This window comes from Ambystoma mexicanum, chromosome 10, assembly GCF_040938575.1.
Source record: "Ambystoma mexicanum isolate Mex_15411 chromosome 10, UKY_AmexF1_1, whole genome shotgun sequence".
NCBI lineage: Eukaryota > Metazoa > Chordata > Amphibia > Caudata > Ambystomatidae > Ambystoma > Ambystoma mexicanum.
Genome location: NC_090932.1, coordinates 1,095,808,562 through 1,095,830,794, shown reverse-complemented (window position 1 = coordinate 1,095,830,794; position 22,233 = coordinate 1,095,808,562).

Genomic DNA, 22,233 nt, shown 5'->3' with positions numbered 1-22,233 from the left:
TGCTATCCTTACGAAAAGGTAATCAGGATCTTCTGTCCTACATAGCCACCTTTAACAGACTGGTTGTGGAAACTGGATGGCCAGAAAGCAAAAGGATCGCATTGTTTCATCGAGGCCTGCGCGGAGAGCTTAAGGATGTTCTAGCTCAGATTGTAAACCCACCCCAGGTCTGCGCAGACTTCATTGACTTGGTGGTTCAACTTGATCACAGACTTCAAAATAGAAAAGCAGATCGGTTCAAGTATGAAAACCGAGCACCGATCAAAACCCACGCTAACTCCAAGAGTACCGACGTATCTGAACCTATGCAAATCGGTGGTGTTAAAGGACCATTAACGCAGAAAGAACGAGAGAGAAGGCGGCAAATGCAACTTTGTCTGTATTGCGGGACTTCCGGTCACTTTCTTCGAAATTGTCCAGTTAAACCATTTAAGAAGGTGGTTGGAGCTACTGATAACGAATTAGTGACACCTGATTCGGGAAACGACCTAGCCCGGCAAGCGTAGGGGTCCGCTTGCCGAGCTTGAAAACTAACTCTTTGACCTCACATTTTGTCATGCCAATGGTGCTCGTGGACCCAAAACAGCCTCAGCAGTTGCATGCTATAAAAGCATACATCGACAGTGGAGCTATTGGAAATTACATAGACCGTGAATTGGCTTCCAGGATTAAGCTTCCTCTCCGCCCGAAAGTAATCCAAGATGTCATTACTACAGTAGATGGAACCGAAATAGCCTCAGGGCCTGTAACGCATTCCACTGTTGAAGTGACACTGGTGGGTCAGGATGGACATCGGGAAGCAATCGTGTTTGATGTGATCAAGGCCCCACAATTTCAAGTAATTCTTGGAATTCCTTGGTTAGAAACACATAATCCCAGAATTGACTGGCGAGCAAAGAAGTTAAGTTTTCCTGATTGTGGACCAACTTGTTATCCAAGAAATCCAGCTATGGGTCTAGCCTCAGCAACTTCCACTCCTGTACAGCTACCGTCAGAATACCAAGAATTCCAAGACGTTTTTCAGAAAGAACAGGCTAACACGTTACCTCCCCATCGGTCTTATGATTGCCAAATCGATCTGGTACCCAATGCTCAACTACCTTGTAGTAGGATTTATGCTCTTACGGAACCTGAGAACCTGCATTTGCGTCAGTATTTAGATCAGTACCTAGCCAATGGTTTTATTCGCCCGTCCAAGTCTCCTGTCTCTTCAGCTCTGTTCTTCGTGCCGAAAAAAGAAGGTGACCTTAGAACGTGTATAGACTATCGCGCCCTAAATCAAATAACGATTAAGAATCGTTATCCTCTGCCCTTGATCCCCGAGCTTATCGACCAGGTGAAAGATGCTTGTGTGTACACCAAGTTAGATCTCCGAGGAGCTTATCACCTGGTGCACATAAAAGAAGGCGACGAATGGAAGACTGCATTCCGCACCAAGTTTGGGCTCTTCGAATATCAGGTGATGCCCTTCGGTTTGTGCAATGCACCTGCCGCCTTTCAGTACTTTATGAATGATGTTCTTCGGGAACTTATCGATGTCCGTGTCATTGTTTACATTGACGAAATCCTGGTGTACTCATCTTCAGAATCTGATCACAGAAAACATGTTAGGGCAGTTCTTGAGAAACTGCGCCAGCACAGATTATTTGCAAAACTCGAAAAATGCATTTTTCATACCACAGAAGTTTAGTTTCTCGGATTCATCCTGACACCTCAAGGAGTCCGAATGGACGCGCGAAAGGTGGACGCCATCCTCAAATGGCCATCTCCAAGCTCGGTGAAGGGAGTTCAGAGCATGCTCGGCTTTGCCAATTTCTATCGAAGATTCATCCCGGAATTTTCCCGAACAGTCCAACCCATCACCGCTCTCCTAAAGAAAAACAAACGCTTCGAATGGACTCTTGAGGCCGAACAAGCCTTCCAGGACCTGAAAACCAAATTCACCTCTGCACCTGTATTGAAGCACCCGCACCCAGATCTCCCGTACATAGTGGAAACCGATGCATCCAGTTCGGCCATGGGAGCTGTCCTGTCGCAAAGAGACCCAAAAACTAACCAACTACACCCAGTGGCCTTTTGGTCCAGAAAATGTTCTCCTCCTGAAATCAACTACGCAATTACCGATAAAGAGTTACTGGCCATCAAATCTGCTTTCAAGGCTTGGCGTCACTACCTTCTCGTGGCAAGACACACCATCACCGTAATTACCGACCACAGAAACTTACAGTATTTAAAAACGGCCAAAGCTCAATCTTCACGACAACTCCGATGGGCTCTATTCTTTGCGGAATTTGATTTTGTAATTACCTATCGCCCTGGCTGCAAGAATGGAAAAGCGGACGCCTTATCCCGGATTGGCATGGAAGAACCTAATTCGAGCTTAGAACCTGTGCCCATCATACCTGAGCAAAGAGTCTTAGGCTTAACTTCATTGCAAACAATTGAGGATATCCAAACGCAAGTAAAACAACTTCTAGACTCTTCAACCTTACTGGAATGGAGTCAAAAGGGTCCTCATTACACCGTTAAGGATGACTTACCCTACTTCCAGGAGCGGTTGCTTCTGCCAAGTAAAGAATTGCAAGAACTTGTTATTGCCCATCATCATGAATCTTTAACAGAAGGACACCATGGTATCGCTAAAACGGAGGAAAAAATCAAACGCCACTTCTGGTGGCCTTCTTGGAGAAAAGACATAAAGTCTTTTGTACTGTCTTGTGGAATTTGCGCCCAAAACAAGGCTCAAAAGAAAAGGCCAGCCGGCCTACTTCAACCCTTGGATATTCCACCGGCGCCATGGCACACCCTGTCAATGGACTTTATAACAGATCTGCCTCCTTGTGCTGGTTACAACACAATCCTTCTAATTGTGGACCTATTCTCCAAAATGGCCCACTTTATCCCTTTAAAGGGTTTGCCTTCAGCTTCCACCTTGGCCAAGGAATTCCTGGAGAATATAGTTCGCATACATGGTTTCCCTTCCATATTAGTCTCGGATCGTGGAAGTCAATTTATCTCACATTTTTGGAAGAAGTGTTGCCAACTAGCACAAATAGATGTGCGGTTATCCACCAGCCACCACCCCCAGACCGACGGACAAACCGAGAGAACCAATCAGACTCTCGAGCAATATCTTCAGTGCATGTTACACCAATCCGAGTTAAATTGGAAAGACATCCTTTGGATCGCGGAATATGCATACAACAATTCAGTGCATTCTGGAACCGGACAAACCCCCTTTTATACTTTGTATGGTCACCATCCTCGGACCTCTGACCTAGATCCACCTCTGACTCTGGAAATGCCCGCAGTAAATCATCTGCATTCCACAATAACCCGAGCCTTCAAAGAAGCTGCAACTCATTTACAGCAAGCCAAGAAAAAGTATAAAGAAAACGCTGATTTGCACCGAAGTAAAACTCCTCCTTACCAAGTAGGAGACCAGGTATGGCTAGCAACTAAACATTTACCCCTCAAGGGCCCGCGAACCTTCAATCCCAGATTCATAGGACCTTATCCCATCAAAGCTATAATCAACCCAGTGGCCTTTAAACTGGATCTACCGTCCAACATGCGTATTCATCCAGTTTTTCATGCATCACTTTTGAAGCCAGTACAACCAGGAACCCGATTGTCCAAGCCTTCAGATCCAGTTCAAATTGAAGGGGAATTAGAATTCGAAGTTAAAGACATTTTAGACTCCAAGGTGGTTAAGTCGAAACTCTTCTATCTTGTTGAGTGGAAGGGATATGGACCTCAAGAGAGATCATGGGAGCCTAGTAACCATGTCCACGCACCTCGATTAGTACAAAGGTTTCACCGGAGATTTCCGAACAAGCCCAAACCCCCGGAGGGAAGAACCTTGGGAGGGGCCTTGAGGGGGGTACTGTCATGATGCCTACCTCCAAGGAGCCAGGTCCGACACAGCGACCCCAGAGGCAGGCATCATTTCCCCCAGGGGAGTGCCAGCGGGCCCAAGCTGCGGCCCTTTGGACGCAGTCCTGGCGCCTTAGGCGCCAGGCTCATGTTGGACCTCTGTCCTGGCGCCTTAGGCGCCAGGCTCATAAAGCTAGACATGTGTTCAAGTGTTTTAATGTGCACTTACCTGGTGCAGACCATGCTGCCACATCCAGGCCCTCTTGAGGCCTGAATGGAACTACTTTACCTGTGGGACTACTTTCCACCCGGGTGTGGTCGGGGAAGGATACATACCTGATCGGAGGAAGGATACACACTTGGGACTTCTTCCAAAGCTATTTAAACCACACCCGATCAGCAACTCACGCTTCGCGTTGTTCTGCTCCTCGCAGCTGGACGCTCACCGTGTCAGCTCCTGCATCTGGACTTCAGCCACGTCTGTCAGCATCCTGGGTCACCTTGAAAGGGAGACAAGAGACCTTACCAGCTAAATCTGCACCACGGAGACATCACCGACGATCCTGAAAGGGAAGACATTATTTTTAAAAGCATTTCGTTACGATCGCTGCAGCGCTGCATTTCACTCACCTTTCCTGGGTTCCTCCATCTTCAGCAGCGATCATCCGGATATACAGCCACTTCCCAGAGCCTAGAGAAAAAGACAAGAATAAGAGGTGAGAGAAGGAAGGGAATAAGACTTACCTGTTGGGTCTTTCCCATTTCATTTCGGGTCTTGCAGCTTCCAGGCATTTTCCGGACCCCGGCCCCTATGGGGAAAAAAGACAAAGACATTGAATGAGCGTATGCAAAGTCGGTTCCCGAGCGCTCATCCAGAAGTAACCTGCCATTTACTGGAACTGGAACTGCACGTTTCACTTCGGGTCGGTGCCATATCTCCGGCATTCCGAACCCCGGCCCCTAAGGGGAAAAAAGACATAAGCATTAGCGCTTGCTGCAAAAAGACAATGAACATTATTATTAAGCTTGGACTTTTGAACTTGCAACAGAACTTTTACAGAGCCTTACCTGAATAGTCAAGCTTACCTGAACTCCCATCAATCCTCAATCCAGTGAAGTAACTGGGTTTCAACGCGCCCCTGCATCAGAAGCAGGATGGAGAGCTCATCCTACCTGACCCTAAGGTGAGACTTCACGGGGAATCGTGGAAGGGTATCGTGGAGGGTTGGAAGAGAGTGGGAGGCTTGAGCATAACTCAGTCAGTAGGTAATACTCCCTTTTCACGCACAGGGGAATATTCCTGCAAGCCGGAGAAGCCAGAGTAGAGGGCCCATCCTGTCCATCTTCAGAGTCCTGCGCTTCACCATTGAAGAAGCATCAGCACTCAAAGCCAGACCTGCGCCTCTGTGGGAATCAGGTGAGCGGTACAGAACGCGAAGCCTACCCACAATTTCCCACCCGGGCGCTATGGAGACTTCCGAGACTGACCAGCTGGCCCAGCTTTTGGGGGAATTACGGGCAGAGGTGCACTCAGCCCGCCAGGAGACTAACGCTCTCAAAAGAGAACTGATTTTATCCAAGGAAAGAACAGATGACCTAGCCAAAAGGTTATTACAGGGCCAGGCAGGGCACACTCCTTTACCTAATTCCGGAGACATTTCTACATCAATGGGTTTGAGTAACCCGGTACAAATTAATCTACCTGGACACATGCCTTTGGCCCCGCCTGAACGTTTTGCGGGGGATCCCAAGAAATATGCCGTCTTTATGAACCAATGTCGTTTACACTTTCTATGCAGACCCGGAGCCTTCCCTAACGACCAGACCAAGGTAGCCTTTATACTATCTTACCTCAGTGGCAGTGCTGCCGACTGGTCTATTCCATTGGTAAATCAGGATGATCCCATTCTCCAGAATTTTCAGGGCTTCCAGGCCAGCATCGAAAGATTGTTCGCTCGACACTCTCAAGGACAGGCCCTTGATAACGAACTGCTATCCTTACGAAAAGGTAATCAGGATCTTCTGTCCTACATAGCCACCTTTAACAGACTGGTTGTGGAAACTGGATGGCCAGAAAGCAAAAGGATCGCATTGTTTCATCGAGGCCTGCGCGGAGAGCTTAAGGATGTTCTAGCTCAGATTGTAAACCCACCCCAGGTCTGCGCAGACTTCATTGACTTGGTGGTTCAACTTGATCACAGACTTCAAAATAGAAAAGCAGATCGGTTCAAGTATGAAAACCGAGCACCGATCAAAACCCACGCTAACTCCAAGAGTACCGACGTATCTGAACCTATGCAAATCGGTGGTGTTAAAGGACCATTAACGCAGAAAGAACGAGAGAGAAGGCGGCAAATGCAACTTTGTCTGTATTGCGGGACTTCCGGTCACTTTCTTCGAAATTGTCCAGTTAAACCATTTAAGAAGGTGGTTGGAGCTACTGATAACGAATTAGTGACACCTGATTCGGGAAACGACCTAGCCCGGCAAGCGTAGGGGTCCGCTTGCCGAGCTTGAAAACTAACTCTTTGACCTCACATTTTGTCATGCCAATGGTGCTCGTGGACCCAAAACAGCCTCAGCAGTTGCATGCTATAAAAGCATACATCGACAGTGGAGCTATTGGAAATTACATAGACCGTGAATTGGCTTCCAGGATTAAGCTTCCTCTCCGCCCGAAAGTAATCCAAGATGTCATTACTACAGTAGATGGAACCGAAATAGCCTCAGGGCCTGTAACGCATTCCACTGTTGAAGTGACACTGGTGGGTCAGGATGGACATCGGGAAGCAATCGTGTTTGATGTGATCAAGGCCCCACAATTTCAAGTAATTCTTGGAATTCCTTGGTTAGAAACACATAATCCCAGAATTGACTGGCGAGCAAAGAAGTTAAGTTTTCCTGATTGTGGACCAACTTGTTATCCAAGAAATCCAGCTATGGGTCTAGCCTCAGCAACTTCCACTCCTGTACAGCTACCGTCAGAATACCAAGAATTCCAAGACGTTTTTCAGAAAGAACAGGCTAACACGTTACCTCCCCATCGGTCTTATGATTGCCAAATCGATCTGGTACCCAATGCTCAACTACCTTGTAGTAGGATTTATGCTCTTACGGAACCTGAGAACCTGCATTTGCGTCAGTATTTAGATCAGTACCTAGCCAATGGTTTTATTCGCCCGTCCAAGTCTCCTGTCTCTTCAGCTCTGTTCTTCGTGCCGAAAAAAGAAGGTGACCTTAGAACGTGTATAGACTATCGCGCCCTAAATCAAATAACGATTAAGAATCGTTATCCTCTGCCCTTGATCCCCGAGCTTATCGACCAGGTGAAAGATGCTTGTGTGTACACCAAGTTAGATCTCCGAGGAGCTTATCACCTGGTGCACATAAAAGAAGGCGACGAATGGAAGACTGCATTCCGCACCAAGTTTGGGCTCTTCGAATATCAGGTGATGCCCTTCGGTTTGTGCAATGCACCTGCCGCCTTTCAGTACTTTATGAATGATGTTCTTCGGGAACTTATCGATGTCCGTGTCATTGTTTACATTGACGAAATCCTGGTGTACTCATCTTCAGAATCTGATCACAGAAAACATGTTAGGGCAGTTCTTGAGAAACTGCGCCAGCACAGATTATTTGCAAAACTCGAAAAATGCATTTTTCATACCACAGAAGTTGAGTTTCTCGGATTCATCCTGACACCTCAAGGAGTCCGAATGGACGCGCGAAAGGTGGACGCCATCCTCAAATGGCCATCTCCAAGCTCGGTGAAGGGAGTTCAGAGCATGCTCGGCTTTGCCAATTTCTATCGAAGATTCATCCCGGAATTTTCCCGAACAGTCCAACCCATCACCGCTCTCCTAAAGAAAAACAAACGCTTCGAATGGACTCTTGAGGCCGAACAAGCCTTCCAGGACCTGAAAACCAAATTCACCTCTGCACCTGTATTGAAGCACCCGCACCCAGATCTCCCGTACATAGTGGAAACCGATGCATCCAGTTCGGCCATGGGAGCTGTCCTGTCGCAAAGAGACCCAAAAACTAACCAACTACACCCAGTGGCCTTTTGGTCCAGAAAATGTTCTCCTCCTGAAATCAACTACGCAATTACCGATAAAGAGTTACTGGCCATCAAATCTGCTTTCAAGGCTTGGCGTCACTACCTTCTCGTGGCAAGACACACCATCACCGTAATTACCGACCACAGAAACTTACAGTATTTAAAAACGGCCAAAGCTCAATCTTCACGACAACTCCGATGGGCTCTATTCTTTGCGGAATTTGATTTTGTAATTACCTATCGCCCTGGCTGCAAGAATGGAAAAGCGGACGCCTTATCCCGGATTGGCATGGAAGAACCTAATTCGAGCTTAGAACCTGTGCCCATCATACCTGAGCAAAGAGTCTTAGGCTTAACTTCATTGCAAACAATTGAGGATATCCAAACGCAAGTAAAACAACTTCTAGACTCTTCAACCTTACTGGAATGGAGTCAAAAGGGTCCTCATTACACCGTTAAGGATGACTTACCCTACTTCCAGGAGCGGTTGCTTCTGCCAAGTAAAGAATTGCAAGAACTTGTTATTGCCCATCATCATGAATCTTTAACAGAAGGACACCATGGTATCGCTAAAACGGAGGAAAAAATCAAACGCCACTTCTGGTGGCCTTCTTGGAGAAAAGACATAAAGTCTTTTGTACTGTCTTGTGGAATTTGCGCCCAAAACAAGGCTCAAAAGAAAAGGCCAGCCGGCCTACTTCAACCCTTGGATATTCCACCGGCGCCATGGCACACCCTGTCAATGGACTTTATAACAGATCTGCCTCCTTGTGCTGGTTACAACACAATCCTTCTAATTGTGGACCTATTCTCCAAAATGGCCCACTTTATCCCTTTAAAGGGTTTGCCTTCAGCTTCCACCTTGGCCAAGGAATTCCTGGAGAATATAGTTCGCATACATGGTTTCCCTTCCATATTAGTCTCGGATCGTGGAAGTCAATTTATCTCACATTTTTGGAAGAAGTGTTGCCAACTAGCACAAATAGATGTGCGGTTATCCACCAGCCACCACCCCCAGACCGACGGACAAACCGAGAGAACCAATCAGACTCTCGAGCAATATCTTCAGTGCATGTTACACCAATCCGAGTTAAATTGGAAAGACATCCTTTGGATCGCGGAATATGCATACAACAATTCAGTGCATTCTGGAACCGGACAAACCCCCTTTTATACTTTGTATGGTCACCATCCTCGGACCTCTGACCTAGATCCACCTCTGACTCTGGAAATGCCCGCAGTAAATCATCTGCATTCCACAATAACCCGAGCCTTCAAAGAAGCTGCAACTCATTTACAGCAAGCCAAGAAAAAGTATAAAGAAAACGCTGATTTGCACCGAAGTAAAACTCCTCCTTACCAAGTAGGAGACCAGGTATGGCTAGCAACTAAACATTTACCCCTCAAGGGCCCGCAAACCTTCAATCCCAGATTCATAGGACCTTATCCCATCAAAGCTATAATCAACCCAGTGGCCTTTAAACTGGATCTACCGTCCAACATGCGTATTCATCCAGTTTTTCATGCATCACTTTTGAAGCCAGTACAACCAGGAACCCGATTGTCCAAGCCTTCAGATCCAGTTCAAATTGAAGGGGAATTAGAATTCGAAGTTAAAGACATTTTAGACTCCAAGGTGGTTAAGTCGAAACTCTTCTATCTTGTTGAGTGGAAGGGATATGGACCTCAAGAGAGATCGTGGGAGCCTAGTAACCATGTCCACGCACCTCGATTAGTACAAAGGTTTCACCGGAGATTTCCGAACAAGCCCAAACCCCCGGAGGGAAGAACCTTGGGAGGGGCCTTGAGGGGGGTACTGTCATGATGCCTACCTCCAAGGAGCCAGGTCCGACACAGCGACCCCAGAGGCAGGCATCATTTCCCCCAGGGGAGTGCCAGCGGGCCCAAGCTGGGGCCCTTTGGACGCAGTCCTGGCGCCTTAGGCGCCAGGCTCATGTTGGACCTCTGTCCTGGCGCCTTAGGCGCCAGGCTCATAAAGCTAGACATGTGTTCAAGTGTTTTAATGTGCACTTACCTGGTGCAGACCATGCTGCCACATCCAGGCCCTCTTGAGGCCTGAATGGAACTACTTTACCTGTGGGACTACTTTCCACCCGGGTGTGGTCGGGGAAGGATACATACCTGATCGGAGGAAGGATACACACTTGGGACTTCTTCCAAAGCTATTTAAACCACACCCGATCAGCAACTCACGCTTCGCGTTGTTCTGCTCCTCGCAGCTGGACGCTCACCGTGTCAGCTCCTGCATCTGGACTTCAGCCACGTCTGTCAGCATCCTGGGTCACCTTGAAAGGGAGACAAGAGACCTTACCAGCTAAATCTGCACCACGGAGACATCACCGACGATCCTGAAAGGGAAGACATTATTTTTAAAAGCATTTCGTTACGATCGCTGCAGCGCTGCATTTCACTCACCTTTCCTGGGTTCCTCCATCTTCAGCAGCGATCATCCGGATATACAGCCACTTCCCAGAGCCTAGAGAAAAAGACAAGAATAAGAGGTGAGAGAAGGAAGGGAATAAGACTTACCTGTTGGGTCTTTCCCATTTCATTTCGGGTCTTGCAGCTTCCAGGCATTTTCCGGACCCCGGCCCCTATGGGGAAAAAAGACAAAGACATTGAATGAGCGTATGCAAAGTCGGTTCCCGAGCGCTCATCCAGAAGTAACCTGCCATTTACTGGAACTGGAACTGCACGTTTCACTTCGGGTCGGTGCCATATCTCCGGCATTCCGAACCCCGGCCCCTAAGGGGAAAAAAGACATAAGCATTAGCGCTTGCTGCAAAAAGACAATGAACATTATTATTAAGCTTGGACTTTTGAACTTGCAACAGAACTTTTACAGAGCCTTACCTGAATAGTCAAGCTTACCTGAACTCCCATCAATCCTCAATCCAGTGAAGTAACTGGGTTTCAACGCGCCCCTGCATCAGAAGCAGGATGGAGAGCTCATCCTACCTGACCCTAAGGTGAGACTTCACGGGGAATCGTGGAAGGGTATCGTGGAGGGTTGGAAGAGAGTGGGAGGCTTGAGCATAACTCAGTCAGTAGGTAATACTCCCTTTTCACGCACAGGGGAATATTCCTGCAAGCCGGAGAAGCCAGAGTAGAGGGCCCATCCTGTCCATCTTCAGAGTCCTGCGCTTCACCATTGAAGAAGCATCAGCACTCAAAGCCAGACCTGCGCCTCTGTGGGAATCAGGTGAGCGGTACAGAACGCGAAGCCTACCCACAATTTCCCACCCGGGCGCTATGGAGACTTCCGAGACTGACCAGCTGGCCCAGCTTTTGGGGGAATTACGGGCAGAGGTGCACTCAGCCCGCCAGGAGACTAACGCTCTCAAAAGAGAACTGATTTTATCCAAGGAAAGAACAGATGACCTAGCCAAAAGGTTATTACAGGGCCAGGCAGGGCACACTCCTTTACCTAATTCCGGAGACATTTCTACATCAATGGGTTTGAGTAACCCGGTACAAATTAATCTACCTGGACACATGCCTTTGGCCCCGCCTGAACGTTTTGCGGGGGATCCCAAGAAATATGCCGTCTTTATGAACCAATGTCGTTTACACTTTCTATGCAGACCCGGAGCCTTCCCTAACGACCAGACCAAGGTAGCCTTTATACTATCTTACCTCAGTGGCAGTGCTGCCGACTGGTCTATTCCATTGGTAAATCAGGATGATCCCATTCTCCAGAATTTTCAGGGCTTCCAGGCCAGCATCGAAAGATTGTTCGCTCGACACTCTCAAGGACAGGCCCTTGATAACGAACTGCTATCCTTACGAAAAGGTAATCAGGATCTTCTGTCCTACATAGCCACCTTTAACAGACTGGTTGTGGAAACTGGATGGCCAGAAAGCAAAAGGATCGCATTGTTTCATCGAGGCCTGCGCGGAGAGCTTAAGGATGTTCTAGCTCAGATTGTAAACCCACCCCAGGTCTGCGCAGACTTCATTGACTTGGTGGTTCAACTTGATCACAGACTTCAAAATAGAAAAGCAGATCGGTTCAAGTATGAAAACCGAGCACCGATCAAAACCCACGCTAACTCCAAGAGTACCGACGTATCTGAACCTATGCAAATCGGTGGTGTTAAAGGACCATTAACGCAGAAAGAACGAGAGAGAAGGCGGCAAATGCAACTTTGTCTGTATTGCGGGACTTCCGGTCACTTTCTTCGAAATTGTCCAGTTAAACCATTTAAGAAGGTGGTTGGAGCTACTGATAACGAATTAGTGACACCTGATTCGGGAAACGACCTAGCCCGGCAAGCGTAGGGGTCCGCTTGCCGAGCTTGAAAACTAACTCTTTGACCTCACATTTTGTCATGCCAATGGTGCTCGTGGACCCAAAACAGCCTCAGCAGTTGCATGCTATAAAAGCATACATCGACAGTGGAGCTATTGGAAATTACATAGACCGTGAATTGGCTTCCAGGATTAAGCTTCCTCTCCGCCCGAAAGTAATCCAAGATGTCATTACTACAGTAGATGGAACCGAAATAGCCTCAGGGCCTGTAACGCATTCCACTGTTGAAGTGACACTGGTGGGTCAGGATGGACATCGGGAAGCAATCGTGTTTGATGTGATCAAGGCCCCACAATTTCAAGTAATTCTTGGAATTCCTTGGTTAGAAACACATAATCCCAGAATTGACTGGCGAGCAAAGAAGTTAAGTTTTCCTGATTGTGGACCAACTTGTTATCCAAGAAATCCAGCTATGGGTCTAGCCTCAGCAACTTCCACTCCTGTACAGCTACCGTCAGAATACCAAGAATTCCAAGACGTTTTTCAGAAAGAACAGGCTAACACGTTACCTCCCCATCGGTCTTATGATTGCCAAATCGATCTGGTACCCAATGCTCAACTACCTTGTAGTAGGATTTATGCTCTTACGGAACCTGAGAACCTGCATTTGCGTCAGTATTTAGATCAGTACCTAGCCAATGGTTTTATTCGCCCGTCCAAGTCTCCTGTCTCTTCAGCTCTGTTCTTCGTGCCGAAAAAAGAAGGTGACCTTAGAACGTGTATAGACTATCGCGCCCTAAATCAAATAACGATTAAGAATCGTTATCCTCTGCCCTTGATCCCCGAGCTTATCGACCAGGTGAAAGATGCTTGTGTGTACACCAAGTTAGATCTCCGAGGAGCTTATCACCTGGTGCACATAAAAGAAGGCGACGAATGGAAGACTGCATTCCGCACCAAGTTTGGGCTCTTCGAATATCAGGTGATGCCCTTCGGTTTGTGCAATGCACCTGCCGCCTTTCAGTACTTTATGAATGATGTTCTTCGGGAACTTATCGATGTCCGTGTCATTGTTTACATTGACGAAATCCTGGTGTACTCATCTTCAGAATCTGATCACAGAAAACATGTTAGGGCAGTTCTTGAGAAACTGCGCCAGCACAGATTATTTGCAAAACTCGAAAAATGCATTTTTCATACCACAGAAGTTGAGTTTCTCGGATTCATCCTGACACCTCAAGGAGTCCGAATGGACGCGCGAAAGGTGGACGCCATCCTCAAATGGCCATCTCCAAGCTCGGTGAAGGGAGTTCAGAGCATGCTCGGCTTTGCCAATTTCTATCGAAGATTCATCCCGGAATTTTCCCGAACAGTCCAACCCATCACCGCTCTCCTAAAGAAAAACAAACGCTTCGAATGGACTCTTGAGGCCGAACAAGCCTTCCAGGACCTGAAAACCAAATTCACCTCTGCACCTGTATTGAAGCACCCGCACCCAGATCTCCCGTACATAGTGGAAACCGATGCATCCAGTTCGGCCATGGGAGCTGTCCTGTCGCAAAGAGACCCAAAAACTAACCAACTACACCCAGTGGCCTTTTGGTCCAGAAAATGTTCTCCTCCTGAAATCAACTACGCAATTACCGATAAAGAGTTACTGGCCATCAAATCTGCTTTCAAGGCTTGGCGTCACTACCTTCTCGTGGCAAGACACACCATCACCGTAATTACCGACCACAGAAACTTACAGTATTTAAAAACGGCCAAAGCTCAATCTTCACGACAACTCCGATGGGCTCTATTCTTTGCGGAATTTGATTTTGTAATTACCTATCGCCCTGGCTGCAAGAATGGAAAAGCGGACGCCTTATCCCGGATTGGCATGGAAGAACCTAATTCGAGCTTAGAACCTGTGCCCATCATACCTGAGCAAAGAGTCTTAGGCTTAACTTCATTGCAAACAATTGAGGATATCCAAACGCAAGTAAAACAACTTCTAGACTCTTCAACCTTACTGGAATGGAGTCAAAAGGGTCCTCATTACACCGTTAAGGATGACTTACCCTACTTCCAGGAGCGGTTGCTTCTGCCAAGTAAAGAATTGCAAGAACTTGTTATTGCCCATCATCATGAATCTTTAACAGAAGGACACCATGGTATCGCTAAAACGGAGGAAAAAATCAAACGCCACTTCTGGTGGCCTTCTTGGAGAAAAGACATAAAGTCTTTTGTACTGTCTTGTGGAATTTGCGCCCAAAACAAGGCTCAAAAGAAAAGGCCAGCCGGCCTACTTCAACCCTTGGATATTCCACCGGCGCCATGGCACACCCTGTCAATGGACTTTATAACAGATCTGCCTCCTTGTGCTGGTTACAACACAATCCTTCTAATTGTGGACCTATTCTCCAAAATGGCCCACTTTATCCCTTTAAAGGGTTTGCCTTCAGCTTCCACCTTGGCCAAGGAATTCCTGGAGAATATAGTTCGCATACATGGTTTCCCTTCCATATTAGTCTCGGATCGTGGAAGTCAATTTATCTCACATTTTTGGAAGAAGTGTTGCCAACTAGCACAAATAGATGTGCGGTTATCCACCAGCCACCACCCCCAGACCGACGGACAAACCGAGAGAACCAATCAGACTCTCGAGCAATATCTTCAGTGCATGTTACACCAATCCGAGTTAAATTGGAAAGACATCCTTTGGATCGCGGAATATGCATACAACAATTCAGTGCATTCTGGAACCGGACAAACCCCCTTTTATACTTTGTATGGTCACCATCCTCGGACCTCTGACCTAGATCCACCTCTGACTCTGGAAATGCCCGCAGTAAATCATCTGCATTCCACAATAACCCGAGCCTTCAAAGAAGCTGCAACTCATTTACAGCAAGCCAAGAAAAAGTATAAAGAAAACGCTGATTTGCACCGAAGTAAAACTCCTCCTTACCAAGTAGGAGACCAGGTATGGCTAGCAACTAAACATTTACCCCTCAAGGGCCCGCGAACCTTCAATCCCAGATTCATAGGACCTTATCCCATCAAAGCTATAATCAACCCAGTGGCCTTTAAACTGGATCTACCGTCCAACATGCGTATTCATCCAGTTTTTCATGCATCACTTTTGAAGCCAGTACAACCAGGAACCCGATTGTCCAAGCCTTCAGATCCAGTTCAAATTGAAGGGGAATTAGAATTCGAAGTTAAAGACATTTTAGACTCCAAGGTGGTTAAGTCGAAACTCTTCTATCTTGTTGAGTGGAAGGGATATGGACCTCAAGAGAGATCGTGGGAGCCTAGTAACCATGTCCACGCACCTCGATTAGTACAAAGGTTTCACCGGAGATTTCCGAACAAGCCCAAACCCCCGGAGGGAAGAACCTTGGGAGGGGCCTTGAGGGGGGTACTGTCATGATGCCTACCTCCAAGGAGCCAGGTCCGACACAGCGACCCCAGAGGCAGGCATCATTTCCCCCAGGGGAGTGCCAGCGGGCCCAAGCTGGGGCCCTTTGGACGCAGTCCTGGCGCCTTAGGCGCCAGGCTCATGTTGGACCTCTGTCCTGGCGCCTTAGGCGCCAGGCTCATAAAGCTAGACATGTGTTCAAGTGTTTTAATGTGCACTTACCTGGTGCAGACCATGCTGCCACATCCAGGCCCTCTTGAGGCCTGAATGGAACTACTTTACCTGTGGGACTACTTTCCACCCGGGTGTGGTCGGGGAAGGATACATACCTGATCGGAGGAAGGATACACACTTGGGACTTCTTCCAAAGCTATTTAAACCACACCCGATCAGCAACTCACGCTTCGCGTTGTTCTGCTCCTCGCAGCTGGACGCTCACCGTGTCAGCTCCTGCATCTGGACTTCAGCCACGTCTGTCAGCATCCTGGGTCACCTTGAAAGGGAGACAAGAGACCTTACCAGCTAAATCTGCACCACGGAGACATCACCGACGATCCTGAAAGGGAAGACATTATTTTTAAAAGCATTTCGTTACGATCGCTGCAGCGCTGCATTTCACTCACCTTTCCTGGGTTCCTCCATCTTCAGCAGCGATCATCCGGATATACAGCCACTTCCCAGAGCCTAGAGAAAAAGACAAGAATAAGAGGTGAGAGAAGGAAGGGAATAAGACTTACCTGTTGGGTCTTTCCCATTTCATTTCGGGTCTTGCAGCTTCCAGGCATTTTCCGGACCCCGGCCCCTATGGGGAAAAAAGACAAAGACATTGAATGAGCGTATGCAAAGTCGGTTCCCGAGCGCTCATCCAGAAGTAACCTGCCATTTACTGGAACTGGAACTGCACGTTTCACTTCGGGTCGGTGCCATATCTCCGGCATTCCGAACCCCGGCCCCTAAGGGGAAAAAAGACATAAGCATTAGCGCTTGCTGCAAAAAGACAATGAACATTATTATTAAGCTTGGACTTTTGAACTTGCAACAGAACTTTTACAGAGCCTTACCTGAATAGTCAAGCTTACCTGAACTCCCATCAATCCTCAATCCAGTGAAGTAACTGGGTTTCAACGCGCCCCTGCATCAGAAGCAGGATGGAGAGCTCATCCTACCTGACCCTAAGGTGAGACTTCACGGGGAATCGTGGAAGGGTATCGTGGAGGGTTGGAAGAGAGTGGGAGGCTTGAGCATAACTCAGTCAGTAGGTAATACTCCCTTTTCACGCACAGGGGAATATTCCTGCAAGCCGGAGAAGCCAGAGTAGAGGGCCCATCCTGTCCATCTTCAGAGTCCTGCGCTTCACCATTGAAGAAGCATCAGCACTCGAAGCCAGACCTGCGCCTCCGTGGGAATCAGGTGAGCGTTACAGATATTCAGCAAATTGGTGAGCAGTTGTTCATCCCTGTTCAGTTAAATGATGGGAAGGACTCTGTTCTCGCTCGAGTGTGTGTGAACAACGGTAAGAGCTTCATCAGCGAAGCCATGTTCTGCCAACTCCCAAAAGATCCAGCCATTCCCACATTTAAACTGATAAACAAATGGGAAATGGATCTGGAAACACCCAATTCGAAACATCTCCTGCCAAGCAGGTGTATGCTCAAAATCTCCATTGGCAACAAGAGCATAGTCCATAATTGTTGGGTCGTGCTAGATGTCACTGCCGCCTTTTACTTAGGCAGTGGCATTCTCAATCGCTTTGCCATTAGTTTGGACCTAATAAACTTCAAAGCTTGGTCCCGATTAGCGGATAATCCCATGGTCTTTGATGATCCAGAAAAAGCATTTAGGTCAGCTCAATTGCTACCTTATGCAGTTGAAATTCAGATTAAAGAGGAAGTCACCATCCAGAAAGGACCCGACAATTCTCCCTGAAGCGAAAGTTAAAAGAGGACAAAAATTGAAAAACCCTGATGCTTATATTCATCTAAATGCTTTCCTTCAACAGCAAGGGTTAGGGGTAAACCCAACACCATTAGTCAACATAGAACATGACACCATTCCAATAGAGGTGGATAATAGCGACTTAAAGAGTATTACTCTAGCCGCAGGCACCATTATTGGAATGGCGGTTGATGACCAACATTTCTCCATTGATTTAGGAAATGAACTGTTAGGGCCAATCCCCAAGGACTGTTTTGACAGTGACAGTGATGACAATACAACACCAGACAGGATCTTTACCCGGCATGGGGGAACTTCCTGGTGTACACCTCTTGCCCTTATGGTAAGGAAGACGTGACTTGTGACTTCAGAAGGGATGAGGTGATTTTCCAGGTCCATGAGGGCTGCCTTTCCCACCTGAAGCCTCCAGTCCAAATCAGCACAGGGACTTCTCCACCCAGCTGGAGGATGCCGCTGAGATAGCAAAACCAGAAGTCTTTCCAGGCTTCAGGCAGATGGTGGAAGAGAGAGTCAACCTAGCTGATGCCTGCGTGACTCTGGAACAGAAGCAAAAGTTGAAACAAGTTTTCTTGGATTTCCAAGATCTCTTTGCGGTAGACTCATACGACTGTGGTCGCACCGACATCCACACAACAACAATTCCCACGGACCCTGGAATGACTCCAGTGTTTGTGAAGCAATATTGTTTGCCTCTCGCATCCATGGAGTCCCTTACTGAAATAATTAAGAACCTTGAGTCCCGGGGAATAATCCGTCCAGTACACAGCACCTTCTATAATCTGGTGCTGGGAATATTGAAGCCAAACGGCCAGTGGAGACTCTGTGCCGACCTTAGGGAGCTCAACAAACAGGTCCATACTTCCCGATGGCCTCTGCCCTACATTGACCAAGGGCTGGCCCAGATTCAGGGGTCACAGGTATTCACTGCAATAGACCTGACCAATGGATACTGGACCGTGCCTGTCAGTAGGGAGGACCAATGCAAACTGGCTTTTACCTTTGGGGGCCAGCAGTACACATGGACTCGGACTCCCTTTGGATACCTCAACTCCGGCTATTAATTCAACATTTTCCTACATAAGGCCATGCCCGACCTGGGTGCGAGGGGTAACCTGGCTTATGTAGATGATGTCCTCATCAAAAGTTCATCTGTGGAAGAACACATAGAGGAGATCCGTTATGTTCTGACACAGTTGAGGGCCGCCGGAGCAAAACTTTCCCTTCAGAAAGCACAGTGGTGTAGAACCCGTGTTAATTTCTTGGGGCATGAGATTACTCCTCAGGGTCTCTGTCCCCAAGAAAAGAAAGTGGAAGCACTTCAGAAACTGACGGATCCCACAACTCTGCGGGAACTAAGGAGCCTCCTTGGACTGACTAATTACAGCAGAAAGTTCATTGAGGGCTACACAGAGATCACCAGACCCCTGATTCATCTCTTGAAGGGGGGGGGGGTCAAGTGGGAATGGGGTCCAGAACAATCCGAGGCAGTAAGACAACTCAAAAGAAGCCTCTCAAAAGCGCCTTGCCTAGCTTACCCTGTCAGAAACAAGGAGTTCTTCCTGGAGACAGGGTTCTCTAATACGTGCTTGACGGCAGTATTATACCAAAAGCATGACAAGGTCAATAAAGTAATCTCCTATGCGAGCAAAACTTTATCCTCTGTGGAGGGAAAATTCAACGATTGTGAGAAGGCACTCCTGGCAACGGTGTGGGCATTGAAGAATTACCGCCCGTTCATCCAGGGGGAACACATCATAGTGGAGACTCTACACCAGCCTGTGCAATACCTCCAAAGTGACAGAATACGGGCCGGAAATGTGAGTAATTCCCGAATTACTTCTTAGATTCTGTCAATGCAAGGCTTTCCTGTGGAGGTCAGATATGGCCAAAACAAGAAGAGTCCCCTCGCGCAAGGTCTGGCTGACTTGCATGATTGTGCCAGAGAAAACTGTCTTGAGGACGAAAGTCTAAAAATCAAGGACAACATGGAGGCATACCTTAATTCCCCACACAAAGTCTTTGAAGAAGACAAGTGTGAGGGAATGCCCACTGTCTATGTGGATGAATGCTCTAACCATGTTGACAACAACGGGGAAAAAGAACTGGTGGCCGGCGTAGGGAATGCATGGGTGAATGAGTCTCCAGAACCCTCCGCTAGGTACAAAATCAGTCCCCAAAGTAGTCAAGTAGCAGAGTTGATGGCTGTGCATCAAGCCATCCTCACTGCTGTCCAGCATCAACTCCACGAACTGGTCATAATCACAGAGTCGGATTATGTCCGGAACGGGTTCGTGGAGCACCTGGTTAATTGGAAAACCAGAGGCATGTTATGTGCTAATAACAAACCCCTGAAACATGGGAAGTTAATCCAAAATATTGATGATCTGGTCACATCGAATGGGGTGACCATCTACTGGAAAAAGATCAAGGGTCATTCCAAAGTAGAGGGACCAGACAAAACTGGAAATGACTTAGCTGATTAGCTGGCCAAAACCGGGGCCATCCAAGGGGATCTAATAGAAATAGAGTCCCTGTTGGGGAAATCCAGGTCACTGCTATCACTAGGTCCCAGACAAATGCTCACAATGATCTTTCAACTGCACAATGGAGTAAGGAGACCCCTGATGCAGATTTAATTACGGCTCAGAAGGGGGATCCAATAATTGGTAAGTTTTACCAACACATTGAGGACCGTGAGAACTTTCCCCTGACGGATACTGACTACGTTGGGAAAGAGGACCTAAGAGTGTTGATGAAATATCCAAAAATGTTCCGAATCCAAGACGGTTTGTTGGTAAGGAAATCCCAAGCTGGCCATGATCAGTGGGTGGTTCCTACCTCATTCCGAAGCCTGATGTTAAGTCACGCCCATGATGCGGCCACCGGCGGTCATAGGGGGTTTCACACAACACTGGAAATCTTAAGAGAGGTTGCATACTGGCCACACATGGGGCAGGACCTCGACCAATACTTGAAGGGGTGTCTTGTGTATGCACAATTTTAGCCAACATCCCTCACACACCGGGCGCCTCTCCAAAAGAGGGGGATGACACTGCCATGGTCAGATTTGCAAATCGACTTCATAGGCCCTGTGATTCGCTCGTCTAGAGGAAACAAGTACATGTTGACGGTCACATGCTTGTTTACCAAGTGGGTGGAATGTCTCCCGGCCCCAAACTTCAAGGCAGAAACAGCAGCTGCCCTGATGATTAACCACATCTTTTCCCATTTTGGTCTACCTCAAAGGATTGAGTCAGACGGAGGTAGCCACTTCACTAGTGAAGTGATGACAAAGATGTGGGAGATACTGGGGGTCAAAAGCAAGCTACATATTGCTTACCGTCCAGCTTCTTCTGAGGCAGTAGAACGCTATAACCGAACCATTGTGAGCATATTAAAAAAGTTTGTGGCAGATTCTGGGCCAAGTTGGGATATCCGATTACCTCTGGTCCCAATGGCCATCAGATCTACCCCTTCATCTGCAACTAAAATGTCACCGTTTGAGCTGATGACTGGACGCAAGATGGTGCTTCCCCAGCATTTGATCTACAGGACCCAAGAGCAGACATTGATAAATGCCTCCACAACTCATGAGTATGTGGAGAATTTAAGGAAACGCCTCCAACATGCTTTTGCCTATGCTCAGCAGAATCTAGAAAGATCAGCTTATGGCATGAAGACCCATTACGATTTGAAAACTTCCAGGAAAGTATATAATGTGGGAGACCGGGTCTGTCTATACAATTTCCAAAGGAAGCAGGCCAAACAGCGAAAATGTTTGCCTACATGGAAGGGACCCTTTGAAATTATAGACAAGATCTCCCGAGTAGCCTATAAAATCCGCGTCCCCAAACGTAGTCTGGCAGAAGGGGAAGACAAGTGGGTACATATAAATCAGCTAAAGTGTTGCCATCCCAGGCACACTCTGTAGCAACTGGAGGAATCCACTGGAATCCCAGAGGGGGCCGATCTAGAGTAATTCAGTTCCAACCCTAAAATATCCCGCATATAGTCTCTAAAATATCATGATTCTGGTATAAAAATGTTTCCTGTTATATCTTGTTTTTAAAATAAGACTGAAAAATGTATCCAGATTTATAAAATGTATATGTTCGCCACACCATTGATAGTGGTGGAAAAATGTCTAGGAATGTGTATTGCCGCTTTGCGTTATCCTAGGAGATATGAAACCATGGAGACTGACCAAGGAGAACGACCCGGGGACCGGGAGCAAAGATCCGAGGGGCCCGGGGTACCGCCCAATATTCCCATCAGGACAGGCGAGGAGAACCGATCGATCCAACCGGATGGAGGAAAAGATGCTGAACTGTGCCATCTGCGGAATTGGAAGAAGATGATGCGGACATACCAGCGCGTGGATCAAAACATCCTTTTCACCCGACTCCCCCTCGACTCGAAATCAAAGCGCAGTCAGGTGGGGGGCTTGTTGGGTGTCATGACCCACGTTTGGACTATTATGCTGCAACACTTGGTGCTGTGGGCTTAGGAAATCCAAGAGGGCGGAAAAGCCCACATTTTGTGCCAGAATCCTGGAGAACCGCGCAGTCTTTGCGCATAACAAAATGGTCGCCTGACCTGCCACCCACCAGTGTGAGCGTGAGGGGCCTGGAGTGCCATGAGTGAAATGTGTGCCAAAGGAAA